Source organism: Falco rusticolus, chromosome 10, assembly GCF_015220075.1.
Source record: "Falco rusticolus isolate bFalRus1 chromosome 10, bFalRus1.pri, whole genome shotgun sequence".
Taxonomy (NCBI): domain Eukaryota; kingdom Metazoa; phylum Chordata; class Aves; order Falconiformes; family Falconidae; genus Falco; species Falco rusticolus.
Window position 1 is genome coordinate 18325779 of NC_051196.1, and position 7434 is coordinate 18333212.

The 7434-nt window shown below is 36.9% G+C and overlaps 1 protein-coding gene across 5 annotated transcripts in view; it reads right to left on the reverse strand.

Annotated features, from left to right (window-relative positions):
- ABTB2 (ankyrin repeat and BTB domain containing 2) overlaps window positions 1-7303 on the reverse strand; it is a 155965-nt gene extending 148662 nt beyond the window's left edge. Inside the window, exons 1-6 of one of the 5 annotated variants that reach the window (XM_037401863.1) lie at window positions 7205-7300; window positions 6168-6285; window positions 4882-4917; window positions 3159-3253; window positions 2526-2605; window positions 1137-1326 (exon numbers count right to left, since the gene is read on the reverse strand). The gene's annotated coding sequence lies outside the window, so the exon portion shown is untranslated. Of the gene's footprint in view, window positions 1-1136; window positions 1327-2520; window positions 2606-3158; window positions 6286-7204 lie in introns of all 5 variants that reach the window. The other 4 variants (XM_037401862.1, XM_037401864.1, XM_037401861.1 and 1 more) reach the window with 4 other exon arrangements.
- Window positions 7304-7434: the final 131 nt, after the last annotated feature.

The window sequence follows — 7434 nt, forward strand, 5'->3', positions numbered from 1 at the left end:
ATTTCACTCTGACTGTGCCCCTCGCTTCTCTGAATCTCATAAGACCATGGAATTTTTTGTAGTCCTTCTTGTTGTCAAAATTAAGATATGTAAGCAGATGGTATACAGACTTTTTACCAGTATTCCATCCTTAGATGCCTCCTATTATGATGTAAAATATACTGGGAATGACAGCTACTTAAAGTGACAAAATTGGCTAAAATATTCACACCAAAATAAAAACAGATGTTCAAAGGTACTGAGAATCTACAAGCCCTATCAATTCAAACAAAACTAATCAGTGTGCTCTTACCCTAGGATTAATGATTCCCTTGGTTCTATTTGCAACCTTAAAATCATAGACTCGTTTAGGTTGGAAAGACCTTTAGAATTATCGAGTCCAACTGGACCATCTCAAGGGACAAACCTTGTTTTACATCTACTGCTGTTACTCCTCTTAAAAGGACAACTTAAGAGACAGCCATGATCCTCCTTCAATAATAAAGCAGAATTTTAAAACTGCATTTATTTCAAAATTCAATGACATTATCTTCAAAATATCTGAGTTATGTTCACCATCTATTTATCAGCTAGTTTAGAGACATGGAAAATAAATCAGTGATGAGCTAGCTTCCATTAAATATTTTAAAGAATTTTTCAGGACAAAAAAGTGAAAGAGAAAACATATTAAAGTACAGGTCGATTATAAAGATGTTAAACTTAGAAAATATTATTATCTTAATGGGATCCTGCCAGGCAATCTCTGCCTTGGGAATTTGCAACAATTACCTCCGGGTGCTTCCATGGGAAACTGACCCATCAAGTCAGCACACTAGATTATTATATATGTAAAACGCTCACTGATACTCTAGCATACAAGTATCACGTGTACCTATTACAATTGTCACATGCACTGTCATAGTCTCTGATGTATCTCTGCCTGCAGAGCACCACACCTTTCACAACTTACACAGAAAAAGACCAATCTGGCCTTTCTTTAGATACCTAAACATTATTTAGATACCTAACTTAAATCTCTCAGGTTTAACAGTTTTGACTTCATTACTGGATCATGTATGGAGAATTTCTAGCTACTCGCCTATTGGTTTCAAAGATAGTGACATCTTCTCTTTTTGTACTTTACAAACGCAACATACCTTCTTCCTTGTCCTTCCTTGTTTCCCAGCATCCACATTTGCCCTGGGTACGGCAAATCCATCTTGTTTGTTGCCAGGCCACTGGCTGGTTTGTTTGGTTTTTTTCCCCATGAACTTCCTGTGATCACGTTATTGCCTCTTCCACTCATAATCATGATTTTATATTCACAGGAAAATTTAGAAATCACCACTGTAAAGAACAATGTGTGATCAGATGACAAATTTTAACATTGTTTTAGTACTAAAACTATGTGAAAGTTGAGGTATTCACCATGCCTAAATGCACCGTTACTGGTGTTATTCACCTTGCAACCTAAATATCAGTCATGCACTCAAAATGCCACTAATTAGGGTTTTTCTTTCAAAATGGAATACCCAGATGATAAAGCAGTATTGATACTGTTAAGGCACATAGGCAATCTCTTTTGTTCTCTTCCTATTCTGTAGACCTCTAATAAAGCACATATCAGGTATACCTTCCCACCTGCAGCATAGAATTAGATGTTTAAATCTGAAATACTACACTGATCTTTCCAGCACAGCATCAAACTATTCTTTCTTTTGCTTATGGATCATAGAAAAAATATAATGGGCAAACAAATTCTGTTCATACACAAAGTAGCAGCTTCAGTTTAGTTCCTTTTAATGGCATATTAATGAGTTGTATGAATAATCTCTGTATATCAGTTGAGAGCCACATTGATGCATTTAGCTACAGACATATATCCAAAATTTTCAAAAGCACATATCTAAATCTTACTGGCAATAAAATAATACCCTGATTTTCCAGTCCTGCTGGGCAACCAACATTTTTAATTGCCTTTAAGTTTCTGAAAATTCCACTCGTTTGAAGAACCGGTTCATTTAGGATTCTCTTCTTTCTACAGAATTAGAACATATAAAATGACACCTATTGTAACAAGGTATCTCTTGGATCAAGCATCTATATTTATACATGCAAACATCCAGCAAGCCAATTAAGCACTTGACTAATTTAAAGCACATGTCATGAAGTCATACTGGATGGTTGACCCATTTAAAAGTTTAAGAGCTTCTGATTTTAACAACAGAAAAAATATTGCTGTGTCTAGTTTTAAATATTTTCTCATGCAGAATGAAGCATTAATGGGCAAAATCATGTTTCAAAATAGAGGTTTTATTAACTGCTATTAGCTAAATGCTTCAGACAATGCAGAGAACAAATGCAGAAAAACATTTATCAGCTTACTTATTGGTGTTTTAACTTGAAAGAAAATCAAATAAATGCAAAGGCATTAACGAAAGAAAACTGTATTTTATGATTTGAAATGATTTTAATAATGTAGTTTCTAGGAATAAAAATAAAGAACTGAGATATCAGAATGCTAAATACATGTTTGAATACCTTACCACCTGAGAAGTGCTGCGTTTCTTATTGTTATTGTTCTGCTCTCAGTTATCTCAAGTATAATGCAGCCATCTTTCGAGCACTAAATATGAAACACAAATTCTTATTATGATCATTAGGAGTAATGTTTATGATAATTAATACATTATTGCAAAACATTAATATAGATAAATAAAACAATATTTTCAGTAAAAATACTGCAAAATTTATTTTACTTTAGGACTGGTGTATCCATTGACATTTACTAACCACATACACTATTAAAGTTTGAGGAATCACCGAAACCTTTATTATCTCTGGAGAATGAAAGAAGCAGAGGAAAAGAAAAACATGTTGTTTGAAACACATAAACTACTATTATTCTAACACACTTTTCTATGACTGAGGGTAGACTTTTTGTCTAGTGGTTTAAATTAAGACCTTGTGCTAGTAACTACAGTAGAGGATGGTGGAAAATTACAAATACAAACAGAGGTTTCCTAGCTGCGTTTTCCTAATTTTCTTCTATGCATGTCTTCTCAGAAGTCCATGTTTTCTCTTTGCTATGCATCTCAGTATCTCACTCTGTCAACTGTCAGCCCAATATATATGTGCTATTTCCCATAAAAACCAGCTTTTACTTCCTGCCTGCTTACCTTTTCCACTACTATTCTCTCAATCCTTAGAAGTTCACCTCTTCTGAAGATGTTATATTTCACTATTTTCCATGTTTTTCATTAGAAACTGATGACTGAAAATACAAAAATAAAAAGGCTACATATAATTCAAGCTACTGAATTATAAACTTATGATGATAGCTTAAGCAGCAAAATGTTTTCAGACATAACTTACAAAGTATATAAAAAGATCTCCAGTTTATTATTACCTATCTTATATTCCATCTCTTCTCACCATGTACTGTCTACCATCTTAGCACCTGCCACCCAGATGTTGGCTGACTAATGGCACAGACTCCATGTCTATCTAATTGCAAGTTTGACGTATAAAATCGTTTTGGGTGTGTATTGCCACTTGGGAATCAAGACAGACAATATGTTTCATCTACTATATTACGGTGAACATTAACCTGATGTTTCTATTAGTATTTATCTGTTTTTCTAAAATATAATAGCAACCTTTTCCTTCTGACTGTACTTGCTGTATCTACCTCTCAATCCTCTGTCATGTAAATGAACAGTTAAGTAGTTCCTCTTTCCTTATATGTTCCTCTCTCAGTGCTTTGCCTGTGCCCTGATGCTTACATCAGACATGACAGCACAAGGATCAGTGGACCAGTCATTTGTAGAGGTCCTGAGGTACTTACTGTAAGTATCCCAAGGCTGGATGCTTATAACAAGGCCAATTGTTATTTCAAGTCTCAAGAATAGTTTCGTTATATTACTTCACAGTTGGAGTACATGCAGTAGATCAATTTGTTTCATGACTGAAAATATATTCAGTAGGATCAATTATATTTTTATTACATGAGCCTAAAACAGGTCTTTCTGACCTTATTTCTTCTGGCACAGGTAGAAAATGTACCCAAGCCTCATCTCTAGATACATAATTTGGATACTCTGGGAGATAGTAGTTTGAACATTTTTAGTAGAAGGGGAAAAAGATTAAGTCTCCCGATCCTGTGATAAGTATTTTCACCAATAGTCAGTTTGATAAAAAATAAGCACTCTGTTTCTTTTTCCTGATCTTTTAGAATAAAAGTCATTGTGGCCCCCATGTTCTGTGCTGAAGTTTAAATGCTTTGGCTATGTAGAAGTACTCTGAGCATACTTACTCAACAGATGTTGTCGAGAACATGGAAACATTTATGAATCTGATGTAAACATAAGCAGGCGGTAGGTACCAAGTCGGCCAGCTGACATGGCTGATATATGTATCATGAAAGCTTTAGGTGCCTATGTAACTTAATTAGCAAAGCAATAGACACTACTGACCTTGTACTCAACTAATTCTAGACCATTCGCTTGTGTGTAAATCACTGAACTATGCGTAAACTTTATATACAGCACGATTCTGTGTGTGTGCATGCGTCAGAGTGGAATTGACCTTGTAGTTTGTGTTTAAACTCACTTTAAATACAGAAAACAAAATACAAATGCTAAGTATTATGACTTTTAATCTCACAAAATCTTAATTAAGGGTGAAGTGTGGTTTGGATTATGCCTCAGAAAGACACGCAGCAACATAGAACCAGTCTCCCCAGCTAAATAAAGATGATTAATTTGGAATTGTTTGAAGTTTGTTTACTTAATGCATACAAAACAGGAGGCTTATGCAAACAAATAAGATGCCGCGGGAATTAAATATCAAAATAGATGGGGGGAAAAAAGGAAATAAATACAGATATCCACATCAAGGTACCTGTGGAGTTCAAACCAGTACTCAATGCTTTCTTCACTGAAAAGATAGAAGATTAAGGTGAGATGAGAGAAAAATTTCATATTTGTTTCACATTTAGCTTTGTATATAACCTTTCTTAACAAATGCAGTGGCTTGGTTTTAGTAAAGCTAAAGAGCAAACATTTTGGAAAAAACATGCCACTTGCTCTCTCTTGGATATTTTTTTTTTGCATATTTTCTTTGCCAATATTTAATCTCTTCTTTTTTTTTTTTTTTTAAACACACACATACATGTACATATACACACATATATCCTTTCCTCCAGCATTACCGTTATAATAAGAAGAGTTTATGGGAAATGGAAGAGAAGCAGCTTTTGCAAGTTACTCTTACTTTGAAGCAGATTTGCGACAAGCAAGTTTATCTACACATATTTGTTGACATAGTATTAAACTTTAAAGGAAAAGCAAACAGTGAGTTTTCATGAAAATGTCCACATTTCCCTCATTTTGCTGGTTAAACAAACTGACATATCAATTACTTGATTTAAAGAAAGTGTGTATGCACTCCTAATATTAAGTCTATAGGACTTGTCAATCAGTCTTTTCTTATGAAAAGACCATATTTTTGTAAAACAGTCATTCTAAAAAAGAAAAGCTGTATGGAAGAACAACACATAAGTCTGAATGAATACCTGAAAAGACCATTAAATATTCTCAGGAATGGCTGACGGTGAGGCCTACAAACTTAGTTTGCAGAATGGGAGCTAGCAAGTTGAAAACTAAGTTTTCTGTGGGTTGAGACCTTGTTGCGAAACTTGGATACTTTTCTCTTTGGCTGATACTAATAGAGAGTTTTTTGCTGTGTACAAAGACTTTTAAGGCCTTTGGGGATTTGCTCCCGTTTAGCTTTACCAAGGATCTTCTGAGTGTAGTGGAAGTCTGGCACATGGAAGTGATCAGTGGTTGCACAGAAGATGCAGTAGCAGGTATAGTCTGATGTTGTATATTTAGCATATTACAAACATAGGGGATGATCTTTCCTGCTCTTCTTTATGACATTGGTTATCGTGTTAAGGAAGAAAAGATTGAGACTTGGAGACATGAAAGAAATGTCCCAAATAAGGCTGAAGCACAAAAAAGGTAGTTTAGTGTTCTTACCACGGAGGAAAAGGAATAATACCATTCATGATATTCCCTATGTAGTACAGACCTGAATTTGTGAGTCTTAGCCATCTAATACATAACAACACATACTAGATAAAACAGTTGTCCGATTGAAATAAGGAGCTAGACCATTCTTTGTACCTGTCAAGAGAAAAAAATGTGTACATAATCTTGCAGACAGGCATTTTCTCAGTTTCATTTCTTTCTGACAGGCTATGGGTAAACAGAGCTGCTCTGCTTCAGTGTTGTAATATGTATTCTGTAAAGAACCATACTGGATTCCACACACACACACACACACACACCCCCACACACCCCCCCCCCCACACACCCCACCCCCCCACACCCCACACACACACCCCACCCCCCACTAGCTGGTTCAGTTGCTTTTATAAACCAGCACTCCTGTAAACCACATTTGGGTAATTGTTTGTTTGGACAGGTCTCCTATCTGCTGTGATTACCCCTGTCAAGTCATTCAGGAAGAGCTAATAAGGGGAAAGGTGTATATATCTTAGTTTTCTAGCATGTATAAGAAGTCTTACCACCTGTCTGGGTCCAGGAACCCCCATACAGAAGATTGTGCCATGAAGTGCAAGTCCAAAAAATAACTGGTAGATAAATATCCTAATCTATCTTTCAAGTGTCCAGTGTCACACAACCTAATAGTTTAAGACAGATTATTCATGTTGTTGGAAGGTTTTGCCTCAGAAATAGGAAAAAACCCTGCCCGTTAATCTCTTTTACCACCTGCAGTACTACAGTTGCCTGACGGGAGAAATGTATTTACCTCGTAACTTGTAAGTACAACCCATGGAGTCTTCTTATTAATTCAGAAGTAGGGTTTTTTTTAAGGTTACAAATTCAGGCCTCCAAAGAAATCCAGCTTACAGTTGGGCATGTACGAATTATGAGCAGTGTTCGTGTATCACCTGTGCTTCATTTGAGGTACAAAGACAAGAACCAACATTTAACTATAGTCTCGGTCACTCCGATTTTGCAATTTAAAACATTTCTTCCCGCTGAAACAAACCCTGCCTCTGAAACTCCCTAAATAATTGCAGTTTTCACAGTGCCATCCTGTAATTTCCCACACCGCTGAATGCCATCTTCCCAATCAGCAGCTTTAGAAAGTTCCGACATCGCAAAACTGGAAACACACACCAAAAATTACACACCTCCACACCACGCCATAATTAAACACACCGGAGTGCCGAGGGAAGGCTGCTCCCCTCACCGGCCCGTCGCCGACCCCCGTCGCCTCAGGCGATGGCGGGGCTGCCGCCGGCACCGCCTCACAGCGCACGATTGACGCGCGCCTCACCCGCTCACGGCTCGCGCTGCCCGCTGGGCGCGGGAATATTGGCCGAGCAAGTAGCGGGGGCGGGCGCAGCGCCGGGGTAGGAGC